The 21,944-nt window shown below is 36.1% G+C and overlaps 21 non-coding genes across 21 annotated transcripts; all 21 read left to right on the plus strand.

Moving 5' to 3' along the window:
• Positions 1-1,986: 1,986 nt before the first annotated feature.
• Positions 1,987-2,098, plus strand: LOC111946500. Its single transcript, XR_002872234.1, has one exon. It is a non-coding gene; the product is annotated as a U5 spliceosomal RNA (small nuclear RNA).
• A 764-nt stretch (positions 2,099-2,862) lies between these two features.
• Positions 2,863-2,976, plus strand: LOC111946504. The gene has a single exon (XR_002872237.1). It is a non-coding gene; the product is annotated as a U5 spliceosomal RNA (small nuclear RNA).
• Positions 2,977-3,743: 767 nt separating this feature from the next.
• LOC111946550 lies at positions 3,744-3,857 on the plus strand. Its single transcript, XR_002872283.1, has one exon. It is a non-coding gene; the product is annotated as a U5 spliceosomal RNA (small nuclear RNA).
• Positions 3,858-4,624: 767 nt separating this feature from the next.
• Positions 4,625-4,738, plus strand: LOC111946551. The gene has a single exon (XR_002872285.1). It is a non-coding gene; the product is annotated as a U5 spliceosomal RNA (small nuclear RNA).
• Positions 4,739-5,504: 766 nt separating this feature from the next.
• On the plus strand, positions 5,505-5,618 carry LOC111946511. The gene has a single exon (XR_002872245.1). It is a non-coding gene; the product is annotated as a U5 spliceosomal RNA (small nuclear RNA).
• A 1,796-nt stretch (positions 5,619-7,414) lies between these two features.
• LOC111946554 lies at positions 7,415-7,528 on the plus strand. The gene has a single exon (XR_002872288.1). It is a non-coding gene; the product is annotated as a U5 spliceosomal RNA (small nuclear RNA).
• A 767-nt stretch (positions 7,529-8,295) lies between these two features.
• Positions 8,296-8,408, plus strand: LOC111946497. Its single transcript, XR_002872231.1, has one exon. It is a non-coding gene; the product is annotated as a U5 spliceosomal RNA (small nuclear RNA).
• Positions 8,409-9,175: 767 nt separating this feature from the next.
• On the plus strand, positions 9,176-9,289 carry LOC111946556. Its single transcript, XR_002872290.1, has one exon. It is a non-coding gene; the product is annotated as a U5 spliceosomal RNA (small nuclear RNA).
• An 890-nt stretch (positions 9,290-10,179) lies between these two features.
• On the plus strand, positions 10,180-10,292 carry LOC111946489. Its single transcript, XR_002872224.1, has one exon. It is a non-coding gene; the product is annotated as a U5 spliceosomal RNA (small nuclear RNA).
• Positions 10,293-11,047: 755 nt separating this feature from the next.
• LOC111946509 lies at positions 11,048-11,161 on the plus strand. The gene has a single exon (XR_002872243.1). It is a non-coding gene; the product is annotated as a U5 spliceosomal RNA (small nuclear RNA).
• Positions 11,162-12,051: 890 nt separating this feature from the next.
• Positions 12,052-12,165, plus strand: LOC111946506. Its single transcript, XR_002872239.1, has one exon. It is a non-coding gene; the product is annotated as a U5 spliceosomal RNA (small nuclear RNA).
• A 767-nt stretch (positions 12,166-12,932) lies between these two features.
• Positions 12,933-13,046, plus strand: LOC111946494. The gene has a single exon (XR_002872228.1). It is a non-coding gene; the product is annotated as a U5 spliceosomal RNA (small nuclear RNA).
• A 766-nt stretch (positions 13,047-13,812) lies between these two features.
• LOC111946484 lies at positions 13,813-13,926 on the plus strand. Its single transcript, XR_002872219.1, has one exon. It is a non-coding gene; the product is annotated as a U5 spliceosomal RNA (small nuclear RNA).
• A 768-nt stretch (positions 13,927-14,694) lies between these two features.
• Positions 14,695-14,808, plus strand: LOC111946505. Its single transcript, XR_002872238.1, has one exon. It is a non-coding gene; the product is annotated as a U5 spliceosomal RNA (small nuclear RNA).
• Positions 14,809-15,574: 766 nt separating this feature from the next.
• LOC111946553 lies at positions 15,575-15,688 on the plus strand. The gene has a single exon (XR_002872287.1). It is a non-coding gene; the product is annotated as a U5 spliceosomal RNA (small nuclear RNA).
• A 765-nt stretch (positions 15,689-16,453) lies between these two features.
• On the plus strand, positions 16,454-16,567 carry LOC111946512. The gene has a single exon (XR_002872246.1). It is a non-coding gene; the product is annotated as a U5 spliceosomal RNA (small nuclear RNA).
• A 786-nt stretch (positions 16,568-17,353) lies between these two features.
• LOC111946514 lies at positions 17,354-17,467 on the plus strand. Its single transcript, XR_002872247.1, has one exon. It is a non-coding gene; the product is annotated as a U5 spliceosomal RNA (small nuclear RNA).
• Positions 17,468-18,228: 761 nt separating this feature from the next.
• On the plus strand, positions 18,229-18,342 carry LOC111946543. The gene has a single exon (XR_002872277.1). It is a non-coding gene; the product is annotated as a U5 spliceosomal RNA (small nuclear RNA).
• Positions 18,343-19,191: 849 nt separating this feature from the next.
• Positions 19,192-19,305, plus strand: LOC111946539. The gene has a single exon (XR_002872272.1). It is a non-coding gene; the product is annotated as a U5 spliceosomal RNA (small nuclear RNA).
• An 886-nt stretch (positions 19,306-20,191) lies between these two features.
• Positions 20,192-20,306, plus strand: LOC111946503. The gene has a single exon (XR_002872236.1). It is a non-coding gene; the product is annotated as a U5 spliceosomal RNA (small nuclear RNA).
• A 765-nt stretch (positions 20,307-21,071) lies between these two features.
• Positions 21,072-21,184, plus strand: LOC111946548. Its single transcript, XR_002872281.1, has one exon. It is a non-coding gene; the product is annotated as a U5 spliceosomal RNA (small nuclear RNA).
• The last annotated feature ends 760 nt before the right edge of the window (positions 21,185-21,944 follow it).

The following is a 21,944-nucleotide window of genomic DNA, read 5'->3' on the forward strand; positions in this document are numbered from 1 at the left end:
TAACGCCTGTTCCAAGTCTAACCATGAGTTGGTTTCTGGATTATTTTTTAACCATTTTAAGATGTATTGTAATCTATTTGCAAGAAAGTATTTGTGGAAGTTAGGTAATTCTAATCCTCCACAGTTTTTTGCAGATTTTAAAGTTTTTAGACTAATTCTTGCAGGTTTGTTGTTCCATAGAAAGCTTGATATGGATGAGTCTAATGTTTTGAACCATTTTAATGGCGGTTGTGTGGGAATCATTGAGAAGAGATAATTAACCTTGGGTAAGATTTTCATTTTAACCGTGGCTACCTTGCCCATAAGGGACAAAGGCAGGTTGGTCCAGCGTGTTAGATCGTCCTGTATGCTTTTCAGTAATGGGGTGTGGTTTAGCTGCACCAGTTCTGATAGTTTGGGGGAAAAGTAGATACCCAGATATTTGATATTTCCTGTTTTAACTGGAATTGTGAGTCTTTGTTCCATATTCTTGTTGAGTGGTAATAAAACAGACTTATTCCAATTAATGGAATAGTCTGATATGGAGGAGAATTCATTTATGATCATTGCTGTTTCATTTACAGAATGTAAATTCCTTAAAAACAGTAATATGTCATCCGCATAAAGACTAATTTTATGATGGCTGTGTTTGGTTTTTATTCCTATAATGCTCTCATTCTGTCTTATTGCTGCAGCTAAAGGCTCAATGAATATAGCAAAAAGAGAAGGAGAGAGTGGGCAGCCCTGTCTGGTTCCTCTTCCAAGAAAAAACCTGTTTGAAGTCTGTTTATTAGTTCTAACTGATGCATTGGGGTTGTGATATAATATTTTGATCCAATTGATGAATGCTTCTCCAAAACCAAACTTCTGGAGGGCAGCAATAAGGAACTTCCAATTAACTCTGTCAAAGGCTTTTTCAGCATCCAGCGATAGTACCGTCATTTCCTGGTTTTTAATGGTGGCAAAGTCTATTATATTAACTAGTCTACGGACATTATCATCCGAGTGTCTGCCTTTGATGAATCCAGTCTGGTCGAAGTGAATTATGTGAGGAGTGATTTTTTCTATTCTCTGTGCTAGTGCTTTGCAGATAATTTTTACATCTGCATTGATTAGAGAAATAGGGCGATAGCTTGAAGGACTAGTGGGATCTTTGTCTGGTTTTAGAAGAAGAATTATGTTGGCTGAGTTCATGTTAGGTGGCATTGATTGGCTCTCATTAATAGATGTGACAGTTTTATAAAATGTTGGTGCCAGTTGTTCCCAGAATTCTTTATAAAACTCAGCAGGAAAGCCGTCAGGCCCTGGTGCTTTACCATTGGGCATAAGTAACAGAGCTTCATGAAGTTCAGACGGCGAGAGCGGAGAATCTAAGTTTGTGATTTGATCCTCATTTAGCCTGGGTAGGTTTACATTATTAAGAAATGAGTCAATACTTTGCTCTGACGGATTGATCTGCGGTGTGTACAGGTTTTTATAAAAGTTTTCAAATGCGTTATTAATTTTGACCGGGTCAATTTGGTACAAATTTATGAATTAGGTGCAAAGGGGGCCAGTTTAGCTCGTGCTGGTTTGCAGTGCATTCCGTCCTTGAAACCAGGGCTCAAATCCAGGCTGCTCCCTATTCCCTTCTCTGCTGCTGTGCCAGTCCCAAGCCCATTCAGTTTGAGAGGGTTGCATCAGGAAAAGCATCCGGCGTGAAAACATTGACAAGTTTAATATGCGACTCATCCTCATGGGAGGGTTGTTTCACTGTGGAGACCCTTGATGGGAAAAGCCAGAAGTGAGAATTAGGTGAAAAGGTAATTGGTTTCTGGACCATGGATTGTATCTTCTTGCTAATACTATTATTTTGTTCTGGATCATTTCTATGAAATGCAAGCTATTTAAGGTTTAATGTATTTTAAATATTTAGTTGGCCTTCTTTGTCTTACACGATTTGACACCATTACCTAAAGTTGTAGTGCCGTGAATGGGGCGGGTCACTTGGTGCTTTCCAAAGCCAGCACTCTTGTTTCTCTTCAGATCGTATAAATCTTTTGCCTTTTACTAAAGATTTCTGTGGGGAGGAACAACAAGACTTTGATTCAATTTTTTGATGCCATGCAATAGTAGGGCTTCCTAAAGATGTGAAAAAATAAAGCAAGTTAATTATCTACATTAGATTTACCTGGCTATGTGCGTATGTAAAGTTTATAGCTTGTATATGTTTTCTTCATGGATTTATCAACAGATCTTTACTGTGCTCTTTGGAAAAGCTTTTATAAATGTTTAAAACCTCAAAAAATCGTGAAGGTAAATATGTTTATAAAATTTTAAACGGCAGCTGAAAGAACTATGGTTACTACAGGCAAAGACTAGTAGAGGGCGCCAAAACTGGGTAATGAAAGAAATTGATGATCGATGCAATAAAAAAAGTCTCCTGATTCTCCCAAAGTCTGTTTCAACTCCTCCCTAAAATCCACTCAGTTTTTTATATTTCTCCCCTCTTGGTCTTCTGCTGTTCTCTTCATGTTCCTCAATATAAGAGTCATCCTACATACCTCCGTCCTATATTTCTAGGAGAGTTATAAAGGATACAGTTATGTATGGAAAACCCAATCTAATCATGAAAATTGCAGCTGTATCCACAGATACAAACAAGATTATTTTGGTCCAAATGTATGAATTAGGTGAAAAGATAATTGGTTTCTGGACCATGGATTGCATCTTCTTGCTAATACTATTATTTTGTTCTGGATCATTTGCGTGTAATGCAAGCTATTTAAGTTTTAATGTATTTTCAACATTTAGTTGGCCTTCTTTGTCTTACACGATTTGACACCATTACCTAAAGTTGTAGTGCCGTGAATGGGGCGGGTCACTTGGTGCTTTCCAAGGCCAGCACTCTTGTTTCTCTTCAGATCGTATAAATCTTTCGCCTTTTACTAACGATTTCCGTGGGGAGGAACAACAAGAGTTTGATTCAGTTTTTTGATGCCCTGCAGTAGTAGGGCCTCCTAAAGATGTGAAACAGTAAAGCAAGTTAACTATCTACATTAGATTTACCTGGCTATGTCCGTATGTAAAGTTTATAGCTTGTATATGTTTTCTTCATGGATTTCTTTTCAACAGATCTTTACTTTGCTCTTTGGAAATACTTTTATAGATGTTTAAAACCTCAAAAGATCGTGAAGGTAAATATGTTTATAAAATTTTAAACGGCAGCTGAAAGAACTTTGGTTACTACAGGCAAAGACTAGTAGAGGGCGCCAAAACTGAGTAATGAAAGAAATTGATGATCGATGCAATTAAAAAAGTCTCCTGATTCTCCCAAAGTCTGTTTCAACTCCTCCCTAAAATCCACTTGTTTTTTTATATTTCTCCCCTCTTGGTCTTCTGCTGTTCTCTTCATCTTCCTCAATATAAGAGTCATCCTACATACCTCCGTCCTATATTTCTAGGAGAGTTATAAAGGATACAGTTATGTATGGAAAACCCAATCTAATCATGAAAATTGCAGCTGTATCCACAGATACAAACAAGATTATTTTGGTCCAAATGTATGAATTAGGTGAAAAGATAATTGGTTTCTGGACCATGGATTGCATCTTCTTGCTAATATTATTATTTTTTTCTGGATCATTTGCGTGTAATGCAAGCTATTTAAGTTTTAATGTATTTTCAACATTTAGTTGGCCTTCTTTGTCTTACACGATTTGACACCATTACCTAAAGTTGTAGTGCCGTGAATGGGGCGGGTCACTTGGTGCTTTCCAAGGCCAGGACTCTTGTTTCTCTTCAGATCGTATAAATCTTTCGCCTTTTACTAAAGATTTCCGTGGGGAGGAACATTAAGAGTTTGATTCAGTTTTTTGATGCCCTGCAGTAGTAGGGCCTCCTAAAGATGTGAAACAGTAAAGCAAGTTAACTATCTACATTAGATTTACCTGGCTATGTCCGTATATAAAGTTTATAGCTTGTATATGTTTTCTTCATGGATTTCTTTTCAACAGATCTTTACTTTGCTCTTTGGAAATACTTTTATAGATGTTTAAAACCTCAAAAGATCGTGAAGGTAAATATGTTTATAAAATTTTAAACGGCAGCTGAAAGAACTTTGGTTACTACAGGCAAAGACTAGTAGAGGGCGCCAAAACTGAGTAATGAAAGAAATTGATGATCGATGCAATTAAAAAAGTCTCCTGATTCTCCCAAAGTCTGTTTCAACTCCTCCCTAAAATCCACTTGTTTTTTTATATTTCTCCCCTCTTGGTCTTCTGCTGTTCTCTTCATCTTCCTCAATATAAGAGTCATCCTACATACCTCCGTCCTATATTTCTAGGAGAGTTATAAAGGATACAGTTATGTATGGAAAACCCAATCTAATCATGAAAATTGCAGCTGTATCCACAGATACAAACAAGATTATTTTGGTCCAAATGTATGAATTAGGTGAAAAGATAATTGGTTTCTGGACCATGGATTGCATCTTCTTGCTAATATTATTATTTTTTTCTGGATCATTTGCGTGTAATGCAAGCTATTTAAGTTTTAATGTATTTTCAACATTTAGTTGGCCTTCTTTGTCTTACACGATTTGACACCATTACCTAAAGTTGTAGTGCCGTGAATGGGGCGGGTCACTTGGTGCTTTCCAAGGCCAGGACTCTTGTTTCTCTTCAGATCGTATAAATCTTTCGCCTTTTACTAAAGATTTCCGTGGGGAGGAACATTAAGAGTTTGATTCAGTTTTTTGATGCCCTGCAGTAGTAGGGCCTCCTAAAGATGTGAAACAGTAAAGCAAGTTAACTATCTACATTAGATTTACCTGGCTATGTCCGTATATAAAGTTTATAGCTTGTATATGTTTTCTTCATGGATTTCTTTTCAACAGATCTTTACTTTGCTCTTTGGAAATACTTTTATAGATGTTTAAAACCTCAAAAGATCGTGAAGGTAAATATGTTTATAAAATTTTAAACGGCAGCTGAAAGAACTTTGGTTACTACAGGCAAAGACTAGTAGAGGGCGCCAAAACTGAGTAATGAAAGAAATTGATGATCGATGCAATTAAAAAAGTCTCCTGATTCTCCCAAAGTCTGTTTCAACTCCTCCCTAAAATCCACTTGTTTTTTATATTTCTCCCCTCTTGGTCTTCTGCTGTTCTCTTCATCTTCCTCAATATAAGAGTCATCCTACATACCTCCGTCCTATATTTCTAGGAGAGTTATAAAGGATACAGTTATGTATGGAAAACCCAATCTAATCATGAAAATTGCAGCTGTATCCACAGATACAAACAAGATTATTTTGGTCCAAATGTATGAATTAGGTGAAAAGATAATTGGTTTCTGGACCATGGATTGCATCTTCTTGCTAATATTATTATTTTTTTCTGGATCATTTGCGTGTAATGCAAGCTATTTAAGTTTTAATGTATTTTCAACATTTAGTTGGCCTTCTTTGTCTTACACGATTTGACACCATTACCTAAAGTTGTAGTGCCGTGAATGGGGCGGGTCACTTGGTGCTTTCCAAGGCCAGCACTCTTGTTTCTCTTCAGATCGTATAAATCTTTCGCCTTTTACTAAAGATTTCCGTGGGGAGGAACAACAAGAGTTTGATTCAATTTTTTGATGCCCTGCAGTAGTAGGGCCTCCTAAAGATGTAAAAAGTAAAGCAAGTTAACTATCTACATTAGATTTACCTGGCTATGTCCGTATGTAAAGTTTATAGCTTGTATATGTTTTCTTCATGGTTTTCTTTTCAACAGTTCTTTACTGTGCTCTTTGGAAATAGTTTTATAGATGTTTAAAACCTCAAAAGATCGTGAAGGTAAATATGTTTATAAAGTTTTAAACGGCAGCTGAAAGAACTATGGTTACTACAGGCAAAGACTAGTAGAGGGTATGAGGTGCCGTGTAGGACATTATTCAGAATTAGCATTCATAAACACATATGAAAACTCTCACACACACTAGTGAAATGCTTGTATACATACAACTGAAAATATATTCATTCACATACACATGTGAAATCTTTCACATACACATGTGAAAATGCTCTCACACACACTACCGAAATCCTCTCACACTCACTACAAAAATCCTCTCACACTCACTACCGAAAGTGTCTGTGAGAGGATTTCAGTAGTGTCTGTGAGAGGATTTCAGTAGTGTCTGTGAGAGGATTTCGGTAGTGTGTGTGAGAGCATTTTCGGTAGTGTGTGTGAGAGGATTTCGGTAGTGTGTGTGAGAGGATTTCAGTAGTGTCTGTGAGAGGATTTCAGTAGTGTCTGTGAGAGGATTTCGGTAGTGTGTGTGAGAGCATTTTCAGTAGTGTGTGTGAGAGGATTTCAGTAGTGTGTGCGAGAGGATTTCGGTAGTGTGTGTGAGAGGATTTCAGTAGTGTCTGTGAGAGGATTTCAGTAGTGTCTGTGAGAGGATTTCAGTAGTGTCTGTGAGAGGATTTCGGTAGTGTGTGTGAGAGCATTTTCGGTAGTGTGTGTGAGAGGATTTCAGTAGTGTGTGTGAGAGGATTTTCGGTAGTGAGCGTGAGAGGATTTCAGTAGTATGTCTGAGAGCATTTTCGGTAGTGTGTGTGAGAGGATTTCGGTAGTGTGTGTGAGAGGATTTCAGTAGTGTCTGTGAGAGGATTTCAGTAGTGTCTGTGAGAGGATTTCGGTAGTGTGTGTGAGAGCATTTTCGGTAGTGTGTGTGAGAGGATTTCAGTAGTGTGTGTGAGAGGATTTCAGTAGTGTGTGTGAGAGGATTTTCGGTAGTGAGCGTGAGAGGATTTCAGTAGTGTGTGTGAGAGATTTCACATGTGTATGTGAATGAATATATTTTCAGTTGTATGTATACAAGCATTTCACTAGTGTGTGTGAGAGTTTTCATATGTGTTTATGAATGCTAATTCTGAATAATGTCCTACACGGCACCTCATAAGAGGGCGCCAAAACTGAGTAATGAAAGAAATTGATGATCGATGCAATTAAAAAAGTCTCCTGATTCTTCCAAAGTCTGTTTCAACTCCTCCCTAAAATCCACTCGGTTTTTTATATTTCTTCTGCTGTTCTCTTCATGTTCCTCAATATAAGAGTCATCCTACATACCTCCGTCCTATATTTCTAGGAGAGTTATAAAGGATACAGTTATGTATGGAAAACCCAATCTAATCATGAAAATTGCAGCCGTATCCACAGATACAAACAAGATTATTTTGGTCCAAATGTATGAATTAGGTGAAAAAACAATTGGTTTCTGGACCATGGATTGCATCTTCTTGCTAATACTATTATTTTGTTCTGGATCATTTGCGTGTAATGCAAGCTATTTAAGTTTTAATGTATTTTCAACATTTAGTTGGCCTTCTTTGTCTTACATGATTTGACACCATTAACCAAAGTTGTAGTGCCGTGAATGGGGCGGGTCACTTGGTGCTTCCAAGGCCAGCACTCTTGTTTCTCTTCAGATCGTATAAATCTTTCGCCTTTTACTAAAGATTTCCGTGGGGAGGAACAACAAGGGTTTGATTCAATTTTTTGATGCCCTGCAGTAGTAGGGCCTCCTAAAGATGTGAAAAAGAAAAGCAAGTTAACTATCTTCATTAGATTTACCTGGCTATGTCCGTATGTAAAGTTTATAGCTTGTATATGTTTTCTTCATGGATTTCTTTTCAACAGATCTTTACTGTGCTCTTTGGAAATACTTTTATAAATGTTTAAAACCTCAAAATATCCTGAAGGTAAATATGTTTATAAAGTTTTAAACGGCAGCTGAAAGAACTATGGTTACTACAGGCAAAGACTAGTAGAGGGCGCCAAAACTGAGTAATGAAAGAAATTGATGATCGATGCAATTAAAAAAGTCTCCTGATTCTCCCAAAGTCTGTTTCAACTCCTCCCTAAAATCCACTTGGTTTTTTATATTTCTCCCCTCTTGGTCTTCTGCTGTTCTCTTCATCTTCCTCAATATAAGAGTCATCCTACATACCTCCGTCCTATATTTCTAGGAGAGTTATAAAGGATACAGTTATGTATGGAAAACCCAATCTAATCATGAAAATTGCAGCTGTATCCACAGATACAAACAAGATTATTTTGGTCCAAATGTATGAATTAGGTGAAAAAACAATTGGTTTCTGGACCATGGATTGCATCTTCTTGCTAATACTATTATTTTGTTCTGGATCATTTGCGTGTAATGCAAGCTATTTAAGTTTTAATGTATTTTCAACATGTAGTTGGCCTTCTTTGTCTTACACGATTTGACACCATTACCTAAAGTTGTAGTGCCGTGAATGGGGCGGGTCACTTGGTGCTTTCCAAGGCCAGCACTCTTGTTTCTCTTCAGGTCGTATAAATCTTTCGCCTTTTACTAAAGATTTCCGTGGGGAGGAATAACAAGAGTTTGATTCAATTTTTTGATTCCCTGCAGTAGTAGGGCCTCCTAAAGATGTGAAAAAGTAAAGCAAGTTAGCTATCTACATTAGATTTACCTGGCTATGTCCGTATGTAGAGTTTATAGCTTGTATATGTTTTCTTCATGGATTTCTTTTCAACAGATCTTTACTATACTCTTTGGAAATAGTTTTATAGATGTTTAAAACCTCAAAAGGTCGTGAAGGTAAATATGTTTATAAAGTTTTAAACGGCAGCTGAAAGAACTATGGTTACTACAGGCAAAGACTAGTAGAGGGCGCCAAAACTGAGTAATGAAAGAAATTGATGATCGATGCAATTAAAAAAGTCTCCTGATTCTCCCAAAGTCTGTTTCAACTCCTCCCTAAAATCCACTTGGTTTTTTATATTTCTCCCCTCTTGGTCTTCTGCTGTTCTCTTCATGTTCCTCAATATAAGAGTCATCCTACATACCTCCGTCCTATATTTCTAGGAGAGTTATAAAGGATACAGTTATGTATGGAAAACCCGATCTAATCATGAAAATTGCAGCTGTATCCACAGATACAAACAAGATTATTTTGGTCCAAATGTATGAATTAGGTGAAAAGATAATTGGTTTCTGGACCATGGATTGCATCTTCTTGCTAATACTATTATTTTGTTCTGGATCATTTGCGTGTAATGCAAGCTATTTAAGTTTTAATGTATTTTCAACATTTAGTTGGCCTTCTTTGTCTTACACGATTTGACACCATTACCTAAAGTTGTAGTGCCGTGAATGGGGCGGGTCACTTGGTGCTTCCAAGACCAGAACTCTTGTTTCTCTTCAGATCGTATAAATCTTTCGCCTTTTACTAAAGATTTCCGTGGGGAGGAATAACAAGAGTTTGATTCAATTTTTTGATGCCCTGCAGTAGTAGGGCCTCCTAAAGATGTGAAAAAATAAAGCAAGTTAACTATCTACATTAGATTTACCTGGCTTTGTCCGTATGTAAAGTTTATAGCTTGTATATGTTTGTCTTCATGGATTTCTTTTCAACAGATCTTTACTGTGCTTTTTGGAAATACTTTTATAAATGTTTAAACCTCAAAAGATCCTGAAGGTAAATATGTTTATAAAGTTTTAAACGGCAGCTGAAAGAACTATTGTTACTACAGGCAAAGACTAGTAGAGGGCGCCAAAACTGAGTAATGAAAGAAATTGATGATCGATGCAATTAAAAAAGTCTCCTGATTCTCCCAAAGTCTGTTTCAACTCCTCCCTAAAATCCACTCGGTTTTTTACATTTCTTCTGCTGTTCTCTTCATGTTCCTCAATATAAGAGTCATCCTACATACGTCCGTCCTATATTTCTAGGAAAGTTATAAAGGATACAGTTATGTATGGAAAACCCAATCTAATCATGAAAATTGCAGCTGTATCCACAGATACAAACAAGATTATTTTGGTACATTTTTTTTGATTGATTTGATTTATTTAAGTGTCATGCACTAATGTGCCCAGCCCACACTGGCTTATATGACACTGAAAGACAAAATACACAATACATAAAGATACATCCCCCTCACAAAAATACAATAATCATACAAATGTATGAATTAGGTGAAAAGATAATTGGTTTCTGGACCATGGATTGCATCTTCTTGCTAATACTATTATTTTGTTCTGGATCATTTGCGTGTAATGCAAGCTATTTAAGTTTTAATGTATTTTCAACATTTAGTTGGCCTTTTTTGTCTTACACGATTTGACACCATTACCTAAAGTTGTAGTGCAGTGAATGGGGCGGGTCACTTGGTGCTTTCCAAGGCCAGCACTCTTGTTTCTCTTCAGATCGTATAAATCTTTCGCCTTTTACTAAAGATTTCCGTGGGGAGGAACAACAAGAGTTTGATTCAATTTTTTGATCCCCTGCCGTAGTAGGGCCTCCTAAAGATGTGAAAAAGTAAAGCAAGTTAACTATCTACATTAGATTTACCTGGCTATGTCCGTATGTAAAGTTTATAGCTTGTGTATGTTTTCTTCATGGTTTTCTTTTCAACAGATCTTTACTGTGCTCTTTGGAAATAGTTTTATAGATGTTTAAAACCTCAAAAGATCCTGAAGGTAAATATGTTTATAAAATTTTAAACGGCAGCTGAAAGAACTATGGTTACTACAGGCAAAGACTAGTAGAGGGCGCCAAAACTGAGTAATGAAAGAAATTGATGATCGATGCAATTAAAAAAGTCTCCTGATTCTCCCAAAGTCTGTTTCAACTCCTCCCTAAAATCCACTCGGTTTTTTATATTTCTTCTGCTGTTCTCTTCATGTTCCTCAATATAAGAGTCCTCCTACATACCTCGGTCCTATATTTCTAGGAGAGTTATAAAGGATACAGTTATGTATGGAAAACCCGATCTAATCATGAAAATTGCAGCTGTATCCACAGATACAAACAAGATTATTTTGGTCCAAATGTATGAATTAGGTGAAAAGATAATTGGTTTCTGGACCATGGATTGCATCTTCTTGCTAATACTATTATTTTGTTCTGGATCATTTGCGTGTAATGCAAGCTATTTAAGTTTTAATGTATTTTGAACATTTAGTTGGCCTTCTTTGTCTTACACGATTTGACACCATTACCTAAAGTTGTAGTGCCGTGAATGGGGTGGGTCACTTGGTGCTTTCCAAGGCCATCACTCTTGTTTCTCTTCAGATCGTATAAATCTTTCGCCTTTTACTAAAGATTTCCGTGGGGAGGAACAACAAGAGTTTGATTCAATTTTTTGATGCCCTGCAGTAGTAGGGCCTCCTAAAGATGTGAAAAAATAAGGCAAGTTAACTATCTACATTTGATTTACCTGGCTATGTCCGTATGTAAAGTTTATAGCTTGTATATGTTTTCTTCATGGATTTCTTTTCAACAGATCTTTTCTGTGCTCTTCTGAAATACTTTTATAAATGTTTAAAACCTCAAAAAATCCTGAAAGTAAATATGTTTATAAAGTTTTAAACGGCAGCTGAAAGAACTATGGTTACTACAGGCAAAGACTAGTAGAGGGCGCAAAAACTGAGTAATGAAAGAAATTGATGATCGATGCAATTAAAAAAAGTCTCCTGATTCTCCCAAAGTCTGTTTCAACTCCTCCCTAAAATCCACTCGGTTTTTTATATTTCTTCTGCTGTTCTCTTCATGTTCCTCAATATAAGAGTCATCCTACATACCTCCGTCCTATATTTCTAGGAGAGTTATAAAGGATACAGTTATGTATGGAAAACCCAATCTAATCATGAAAATTGCAGCTGTATCCACAGATACAAACAAGATTATTTTGGTACATTTTTTTTGATTGATTTGATTTATTTAAGTGTCATGCACTAATGTGCCCAGCCCACACGGGCTTATATGACACAGAAAGACAAAATACACAATACATAAAGATACATCCCCCTCACAAAAATACAATAATCATACAAATGTATGAATTAGGTGAAAAGATAATTGGTTTCTGGACCATGGATTGCATCTTCTTGCTAATACTATTATTTTGTTCTGGATCATTTGCGTGTAATGCAAGCTATTTAAGTTTTAATGTATTTTCAACATTTAGTTGGCCTTCTTTGTCTTACACGATTTGACACCATTAACCAAAGTTGTAGTGCCGTGAATGGGTCGGGTCACTTGGTGCTTCCAAGGCCAGCACTCTTGTTTCTCTTCAGATTGTATAAATCTTTCGGCTTTTACTAACGATTTCCGTGGGGAGGAACAACAAGAGTTTGATTCAATTTTTTGATGCCCTGCAGTAGTAGGGCCTCCTAAAGATGTGAAAAAGAAAAGCAAGTTAACTATCTTCATTAGATTTACCTGGCTATGTCCGTATGTAAAGTTAATAGCTTGTATATGTTTTCTTCATGGATTTCTTTTCAACAGATCTTTACTGTGCTCTTTGGAAATACTTTTATAAATGTTTAAAACCTCAAAAGATCCTGAAGGTAAATATGTTTATAAAGTTTTAAACGGCAGCTGAAAGAACTATGGTTACTACAGGCAAAGACTAGTAGAGGGCGCCAAAACTGAGTAATGAAAGAAATTGATGATCGATGCAATTAAAAAAGTCTCCTGATTCTCCCAAAGTCTGTTTCAACTCCTCCCTAAAATCCACTCGGTTTTTTGTATTTCTCCCCTCTTGGTCTTCTGCTGTTCTCTTCATCTTCCTCAATATAAGAGTCATCATACATACCTCCGTCCTATATTTCTAGGAGAGTTATAAAGGATACAGTTATGTATGGAAAACCCAATCTAATCATGAAAATTGCAGCTGTATCCACAGATACAAACAAGATTATTTTGGTCCAAATGTATGAATTAAGTGAAAAAACAATTGGTTTCTGGACCATGGATTGCATATTCTTGCTAATACTATTATTTTGTTCTGGATCATTTGCGTGTAATGCAAGCTATTTAAGTTTTAATGTATTTTCAACATTTAGTTGGCCTTCTTTGTCTTACACGATTTGACACCATTACCTAAAGTTGTAGTGCCGTGAATGGGGCGGGTCACTTGGTGCTTTCCAAGGCCAGCACTCTTGTTTCTCTTCAGATCGTATAAATCTTTCGCCTTTTACTAAAGACTTCCGTGGGGAGGAACAACAAGAGTTTGATTCAATTTTTTGATGCCCTGCAGTAGTAGGGCCTCCTAAAGATGTGAAAAAGTAAAGCAAGTTAGCTATCTACATTAGATTTACCTGGCTATGTCCGTGTGTAAAGTTTATAGCTTGTATATGTTTTCTTCATGGATTTCTTTTCAACAGATCTTTACTATACTCTTTGGAAATAGTTTTATAGATGTGAAAACCTCAAAAGGTCGTGAAGGTAAATATGTTTATAAAGTTTTAAACGGCAGCTGAAAGAACTATGGTTACTACAGGCAAAGACTAGTAGAGGGCGCCAAAACTGAGTAATGAAAGAAATTGATGATCGATGCAATTAAAAAAGTCTCCTGATTCTCCCAAAGTCTGTTTCAACTCCTCCCTAAAATCCACTTGGTTTTTTATATTTCTCCCCTCTTGGTCTTCTGCTGTTCTCTTCATCTTCCTCAATATAAGAGTCCTCCTACATACCTCCGTCCTATATTTCTAGGAGAGTTATAAAGGATACAGTTATGTATGGAAAACCCGATCTAATCATGAAAATTGCAGCTGTATCCACAGATACAAACAAGATTATTTTGGTCCAAATGTATGAATTAGGTGAAAAGATAATTGGTTTCTGGACCATGGATTGCATCTTCTTGCTAATACTATTATTTTGTTCTGGATCATTTGCGTGTAATGCAAGCTATTTAAGTTTTAATGTATTTTGAACATTTAGTTGGCCTTCTTTGTCTTACACGATTTGACACCATTACCTAAAGTTGTAGTGCCGTGAATGGGGCGGGTCACTTGGTGCTTTCCAAGGCCAGCACTCTTGTTTCTCTTCAGATCGTATAAATCTTTCGCCTTTTACTAAAGATTTCCGTGGGGAGGAATAACAAGAGTTTGATTCAATTTTTTGATGCCCTGCAGTAGTAGGGCCTCCTAAAGATGTGAAAAAATAAGGCAAGTTAACTATCTACATTTGATTTACCTGGCTATGTCCGTATGTAAAGTTTATAGCTTGTATATGTTTTCTTCATGGATTTCTTTTCAACAGATCTTTACTATACTCTTTGGAAATAGTTTTATAGATGTTTAAAACCTCAAAAGGTCGTGAAGGTAAATATTTTTATAAAGTTTTAAACGGCAGCTGAAAGAACTATGGTTACTACAGGCAAAGACTAGTAGAGGGCGCCAAAACTGAGTAATGAAAGAAATTGATGATCGATGCAATTAAAAAAAGTCTCCTGATTCTCCCAAAGTCTGTTTCAACTCCTCCCTAAAATCCACTCGGTTTTTTATATTTCTCCCCTCTTGGTCTTCTGCTGTTCTCTTCATCTTCCTCAATATAAGAGTCCTCCTACATACCTCTGTCCTATATTTCTAGGAGAGTTATAAAGGATACAGTTATGTATGGAAAACCCGATCTAATCATGAAAATTGCAGCTGTATCCACAGATACAAACAAGATTATTTTGGTCCAAATGTATGAATTAGGTGAAAAGATAATTGGTTTCTGGACCATGGATTGCATCTTCTTGCTAATACTATTATTTTGTTCTGGATCATTTGCGTGTAATGCAAGCTATTTAAGTTTTAATGTATTTTCAACATTTAGTTGGCCTTCTTTGTCTTACACGATTTGACACCATTACCTAAAGTTGTAGTGCCGTGAATGGGGCGGGTCACTTGGTGCTTTCCAAGGCCAGCACTCTTGTTTCTCTTCAGATCGTATAAATCTTTCGCCTTTTACTAACGATTTCCGTGGGGAGGAACAACAAGAGTTTGATTCAGTTTTTTGATGCCCTGCAGTAGTAGGGCCTCCTAAAGATGTGAAACAGTAAAGCAAGTTAACTATCTACATTAGATTTACCTGGCTATGTCCGTATGTAAAGTTTATAGCTTGTATATGTTTTCTTCATGGATTTCTTTTCAACAGATCTTTACTTTGCTCTTTGGAAATACTTTTATAGATGTTTAAAACCTCAAAAGATCGTGAAGGTAAATATGTTTATAAAATTTTAAACGGCAGCTGAAAGAACTTTGGTTACTACAGGCAAAGACTAGTAGAGGGCGCCAAAACTGAGTAATGAAAGAAATTGATGATCGATGCAATTAAAAAAGTCTCCTGATTCTCCCAAAGTCTGTTTCAACTCCTCCCTAAAATCCACTTGTTTTTTATATTTCTCCCCTCTTGGTCTTCTGCTGTTCTCTTCATCTTCCTCAATATAAGAGTCATCCTACATACCTCCGTCCTATATTTCTAGGAGAGTTATAAAGGATACAGTTATGTATGGAAAACCCAATCTAATCATGAAAATTGCAGCTGTATCCACAGATACAAACAAGATTATTTTGGTCCAAATGTATGAATTAGGTGAAAAGATAATTGGTTTCTGGACCATGGATTGCATCTTCTTGCTAATATTATTATTTTTTTCTGGATCATTTGCGTGTAATGCAAGCTATTTAAGTTTTAATGTATTTTCAACATTTAGTTGGCCTTCTTTGTCTTACACGATTTGACACCATTACCTAAAGTTGTAGTGCCGTGAATGGGGCGGGTCACTTGGTGCTTTCCAAGGCCAGGACTCTTGTTTCTCTTCAGATCGTATAAATCTTTCGCCTTTTACTAAAGATTTCCGTGGGGAGGAACATTAAGAGTTTGATTCAGTTTTTTGATGCCCTGCAGTAGTAGGGCCTCCTAAAGATGTGAAACAGTAAAGCAAGTTAACTATCTACATTAGATTTACCTGGCTATGTCCGTATATAAAGTTTATAGCTTGTATATGTTTTCTTCATGGATTTCTTTTCAACAGATCTTTACTTTGCTCTTTGGAAATACTTTTATAGATGTTTAAAACCTCAAAAGATCGTGAAGGTAAATATGTTTATAAAATTTTAAACGGCAGCTGAAAGAACTTTGGTTACTACAGGCAAAGACTAGTAGAGGGCGCCAAAACTGAGTAATGAAAGAAATTGATGATCGATGCAATTAAAAAAGTCTCCTGATTCTCCCAAAGTCTGTTTCAACTCCTCCCTAAAATCCACTTGTTTTTTATATTTCTCCCCTCTTGGTCTTCTGCTGTTCTCTTCATCTTCCTCAATATAAGAGTCATCCTACATACCTCCGTCCTATATTTCTAGGAGAGTTATAAAGGATACAGTTATGTATGGAAAACCCAATCTAATCATGAAAATTGCAGCTGTATCCACAGATACAAACAAGATTATTTTGGTCCAAATGTATGAATTAGGTGAAAAGATAATTGGTTTCTGGACCATGGATTGCATCTTCTTGCTAATATTATTATTTTTTCTGGATCATTTGCGTGTAATGCAAGCTATTTAAGTTTTAATGTATTTTCAACATTTAGTTGGCCTTCTTTGTCTTACACGATTTGACACCATTACCTAAAGTTGTAGTGCCGTGAATGGGGCGGGTCACTTGGTGCTTTCCAAGGCCAGCACTCTTGTTTCTCTTCAGATCGTATAAATCTTTCGCCTTTTACTAAAGATTTCCGTGGGGAGGAACAACAAGAGTTTGATTCAATTTTTTGATGCCCTGCAGTAGTAGGGCCTCCTAAAGATGTAAAAAGTAAAGCAAGTTAACTATCTACATTAGATTTACCTGGCTATGTCCGTATGTAAAGTTTATAGCTTGTATATGTTTTCTTCATGGTTTCTTTTCAACAGATCTTTACTGTGCTCTTTGGAAATAGTTTTATAGATGTTTAAAACCTCAAAAAGATCGTGAAGGTAAATATGTTTATAAAGTTTTAAACGGCAGCTGAAAGAACTATGGTTACTACAGGCAAAGACTAGTAGAGGGGCGGCCAAAACTGAGTAATGAAAAGAAATTGATGATCGATGCAATTAAAAAAAGTCTCCTGATTCTCCCCAAAGTCTGTTTCAACTCCTTCCCTAAAAATCCATCTCTGGTTTTTTATATTTCTCCCCTCTTGGTCTTCTGCTGTTCTCTTCATCTTCCTCAATATAAGAGTCCATCCTACATACCTCCGTCCTATAATTTTCTAGGGAGAGTTATAAAGGATACAGTTATGTATGGGAAAACCCGAATCTAATTCATGAAAATTGCAGCTGTATCCACAGATACAAACAAGATTATTTTGGTCCAAATGTAATGAATTAGGTGAAAAAGATACAATTTGGTTTCTGGACCATGGATTGCATCTTCTTGCTAATACTATTATTTTGTTCTGGATCATTTGCGTGTAATGCAAGCTATTTAAGTTTTAATGTATTTTCAACATTTAGTTGGCCTTCTTTGTCTTACACGATTTGACACCATTACCTAAAGTTGTAGTGCCGTGAATGGGGCGGGTCACTTGGTGCTTCCAAGGCCAGCACTCTTGTTTCTCTTCAGATCGTATAAATCTTTCGCCTTTTACTAAAGATTTCCGTGGGGAGGAACAACAAGAGTTTGATTCAATTTTTTGATGCCCTGCAGTAGTAGGGCCTCCTAAAGATGTGAAAAGAAAGCAAGTTAACTATCTTCATTAGATTTACCTGGCTATGTCCGTATGTAAAGTTTATAGCTTGTATATGTTTTCTTCATGGATTTCTTTTCAACAGATCTTTACTGTGCTCTTTGAAATACTTTTATAATGTTTAAAACCTCAAAAATCCTGAAGGTAAATATGTTTATAAAGTTTTAAACGGCAGCTGAAAGAACTATGGTTACTACAGGCAAAGACTAGTAGAGGGCGCCAAAACTGAGTAATGAAAGAAATTGATGATCGATGCAATTAAAAAAGTCTCCTGATTCTCCCAAAGTCTGTTTCAACTCCTCCCTAAAATCCACTTGGTTTTTTATATTTCTCCCCTCTTGGTCTTCTGCTGTTCTCTTCATCTTCCTCAATATAAGAGTCATCCTACATACCTCCGTCCTATATTTCTAGGAGAGTTATAAAGGATACAGTTATGTATGGAAAACCCAATCTAATCATGAAAATTGCAGCTGTATCCACAGATACAAACAAGATTATTTTGGTCCAAATGTATGAATTAGGTGAAAAAACAATTGGTTTCTGGACCATGGATTGCATCTTCTTGCTAATACTATTATTTTGTTCTGGATCATTTGCGTGTAATGCAAGCTATTTAAGTTTTAATGTATTTTCAACATTTAGTTGGCCTTCTTTGTCTTACACGATTTGACACCATTACCTAAAGTTGTAGTGCCGTGAATGGGGCGGGTCACTTGGTGCTTTCCAAGGCCAGACTCTTGTTTCTCTTCAGATCGTATAAATCTTTCGCCTTTTACTAAAGATTTCCGTGGGGAGGAATAACAAGAGTTTGATTCAATTTTTTGATGCCCTGCAGTAGTAGGGCCTCCTAAAGATGTGAAAAAATAAAGCAAGTTAACTATCTATATTAGATTTACCTGGCTTTGTCCGTATGTAAGTTTATAGCTTGTATATGTTTTCTTCATGGATTTCTTTTCAACAGATCTTTACTGTGCTTTTTAGAAATATTTTATAAATGTTTAAACCTCAAAAGATCCTGAAGGTAAATATGTTTATAAAGTTTTAAACGGCAGCTGAAAGAACTATTGTTACTACAGGCAAAGACTAGTAGAGGGCGCCAAAACTGAGTAATGAAAGAAATTGATGATCGATGCAATTAAAAAAGTCTCCTGATTCTCCAAAGTCTGTTTCAACTCCTCCTAAAATCCACTTCGGTTTTTTATATTTCTTTCTTCTGCTGTTCTCTTCATGTTCCTCAATATAAGAGTCATCCTACATACCTCCGTCCTATATTTCTAGGAAAGTTATAAAGGATACAGTTATGTATGGAAAACCCAATCTAATCATGAAAATTGCAGCTGTATCCACAGATACAAACAAGATTATTTTGGTACATTTTTTATTATTTGATTATTTAGTTTGACTGTCCCAAATGGTATAGAATGAAAACAAAATACACATAATAAAGATACATTCAAAAAACAATAATATAAAATGTATGAATTAGGTGAAAGATAATTGGTTTCTGGACCATGGATTGCATCTTCTTGCTAATACTATTATTTTGTTCTGGATCATTTGCGTGTAATGCAAGCTATTTAAGTTTTAATGTATTTTCAACATTTAGTGTGCCTTCTTTGTCTTACACGATTTGACACCATTACCTAAAGTTGTAGTGCCGTGAATGGGGCGGGTCACTTGGTGCTTCCAAGGCAGAACTCTTGTTTCTCTTCAGATCGTATAAATCTTTCGCCTTTTACTAAAGATTTCCGTGGGGAGGAATAACAAGAGTTTGATTCAATTTTTTGATGCCCTGCAGTAGTAGGGCTCCTAAAGATGTGAAAAAATAAAGCAAGTTAACTATCTATATTAGATTTACCTGGCTTTGTCTGTATGTAAAGTTTATAGCTTGTATATGTTTTCTTCATGGATTTCTTTTCAACAGATCTTTACTGTGCTTTTGGAAATACTTTTATAAATGTTTAAAACTTCAAAAGATCCTGAAGTAAATATGTTTATAAAGTTTTAAACGGCAGCTGAAAGAACTATGGTTACTACAGGCAAAGACTAGTAGAGGGCGCCAAAACTGAGTAATGAAAGAAATTGATGATCGATGCAATTAAAAAAGTCTCCTGATTCTCCCAAAGTCTGTTTCAACTCCTCCTAAAATCCACTCGGTTTTTTATATTTCTTCTGCTGTTCTCTTCATGTTCCTCAATATAAGAGTCATCCTACATACGTCCGTCCTATATTTCTAGGAGAGTTATAAAGGATACAGTTATGTATGGAAAACCCAATCTAATCATGAAAATTGCAGCTGTATCCACACATACAAACAAGATTATTTTGGTACATTTTTTTTGATTGATTTGATTTATTTAAGTGTCATGCACTAATGTGCCCAGCCCACACGGGCTTATATGACACTGAAAGACAAAATACACAATACATAAAGAAACATCCCCCTCACAAAAATACAATAATCATACAAATGTATGAATTAGGTGAAAAGATAATTGGTTTCTGGACCATGGATTGCATCTTCTTGCTAATACTATTATTTTGTTCTGGATCATTTGCGTGTAATGCAAGCTATTTAAGTTTTAATGTATTTTCAACATTTAGTGTGCCTTCTTTGTCTTACACGATTTGATACCATTACCTAAAGTTGTAGTGCCGTGAATGGGGCGGGTCACTTGGTGCTTTCCAAGGCCAGCACTCTTGTTTCTCTTCAGATTGTATAAATCTTTCGCCTTTTACTAAAGATTTCCTGTGGGGAGGAACAACAAGAGTTTGATTCAATTTTTTGATGCCCTGCAGTAGTAGGGCCTCCTAAAGATGTGAAAAAGTAAGCAAGTTAACTATCTACATTAGATTTACCTGGCTATGTCCGTATGTAAAGTTATAGCTTGTATATGTTTTCTTCATGATTTCTTTTCATCTGATCTTTACTGTGCTCTTTGGAAATAGTTTTTATAGATGTTTCAAAACCTCAAAAGGTCGTGAAGGTAAATATGTTTATAAAGTTTTAAACGGCAGCTGAAAGAACTATGGTTACTACAGGCAAAGACTAGTAGAGGGCGCCAAACTGAGTAATGAAAGAAATTGATGATCGATGCAATTAAAAAAGTCTCCTGATTCTCCCAAAGTCTGTTTCAACTCCTCCCTAAAATCCACTTGGTTTTTTATATTTCTCCCCTCTTGGTCTTCTGCTGTTCTCTTCATCTTCCTCAATATAAGAGTCTCCTACATACCTCCGTCCTATATTTCTAGGAGAGTTATAAAGGATACAGTTATGTATGGAAAACCCGATCTAATCATGAAAATTGCAGCTGTATCCACAGATACAAACAAGATTATTTTGGTCCAAATGTATGAATTAGGTGAAAAGATAATTGGTTTCTGGACCATGGATTGCATCTTCTTGCTAATACTATTATTTTGTTCTGGATCATTTGCGTGTAATGCAAGCTATTTAAGTTTTAATGTATTTTCAACATTTAGTTGGCCTTCTTTGTCTTACACGATTTGACACCATTACCTAAAGTTGTAGTGCCGTGAATGGGGTGGGTCACTTGGTGCTTTCCAAGGCCAGCTCTCTTGTTTCTCTTCAGATCGTATAAATCTTTCGCCTTTTACTAAAGATTTCCGTGGGGAGGAACAACAAGAGTTTGATTCAATTTTTTGATGCCCTGCAGTAGTAGGGCCTCCTAAAGATGTGAAAAAATAAGGCAAGTTAACTATCTACATTTGATTTACCTGGCTATGTCCGTATGTAAAGTTTATAGCTTGTATATGTTTTCTTCATGGATTTCTTTTCAACAGATCTTTCTGTGCTCTTCTGAAATACTTTTATAAATGTTTAAAACCTCAAAAGATCCTGAAAGTAAATATGTTTATAAAGTTTTAAACGGCAGCTGAAAGAACTATGGTTACTACAGGCAAAGACTAGTAGAGGGCGCAAAAACTGAGTAATGAAAGAAATTGATGATCGATGCAATTAAAAAAGTCTCCTGATTCTCCCAAAGTCTGTTTCAACTCCTCCCTAAAATCCACTCGGTTTTTTATATTTCTTCTGCTGTTCTCTTCATGTTCCTCAATATAAGAGTCATCCTACATACCTCCGTCCTATATTTCTAGGAAAGTTATAAAGGATACAGTTATGTATGGAAAACCCAATCTAATCATGAAAATTGCAGCTGTATCCACAGATACAAACAAGATTATTTTGGTACATTTTTTTTGATTGATTTGATTTATTTAAGTGTCATGCACTAATGTGCCCAGCCCACACGGCTTATATGACACTGAAAGACAAAATACACAATACATAAAGATACATCCCCCTCACAAAAATACAATAATCATACAAATGTATGAATTAGGTGAAAAGATAATTGGTTTCTGGACCATGGATTGCATCTTCTTGCTAATACTATTATTTTGTTCTGGATCATTTGCGTGTAAT

The sequence above is a fragment of the Oryzias latipes genome, chromosome 19, assembly GCF_002234675.1.
Source record: "Oryzias latipes chromosome 19, ASM223467v1".
NCBI lineage: Eukaryota > Metazoa > Chordata > Actinopteri > Beloniformes > Adrianichthyidae > Oryzias > Oryzias latipes.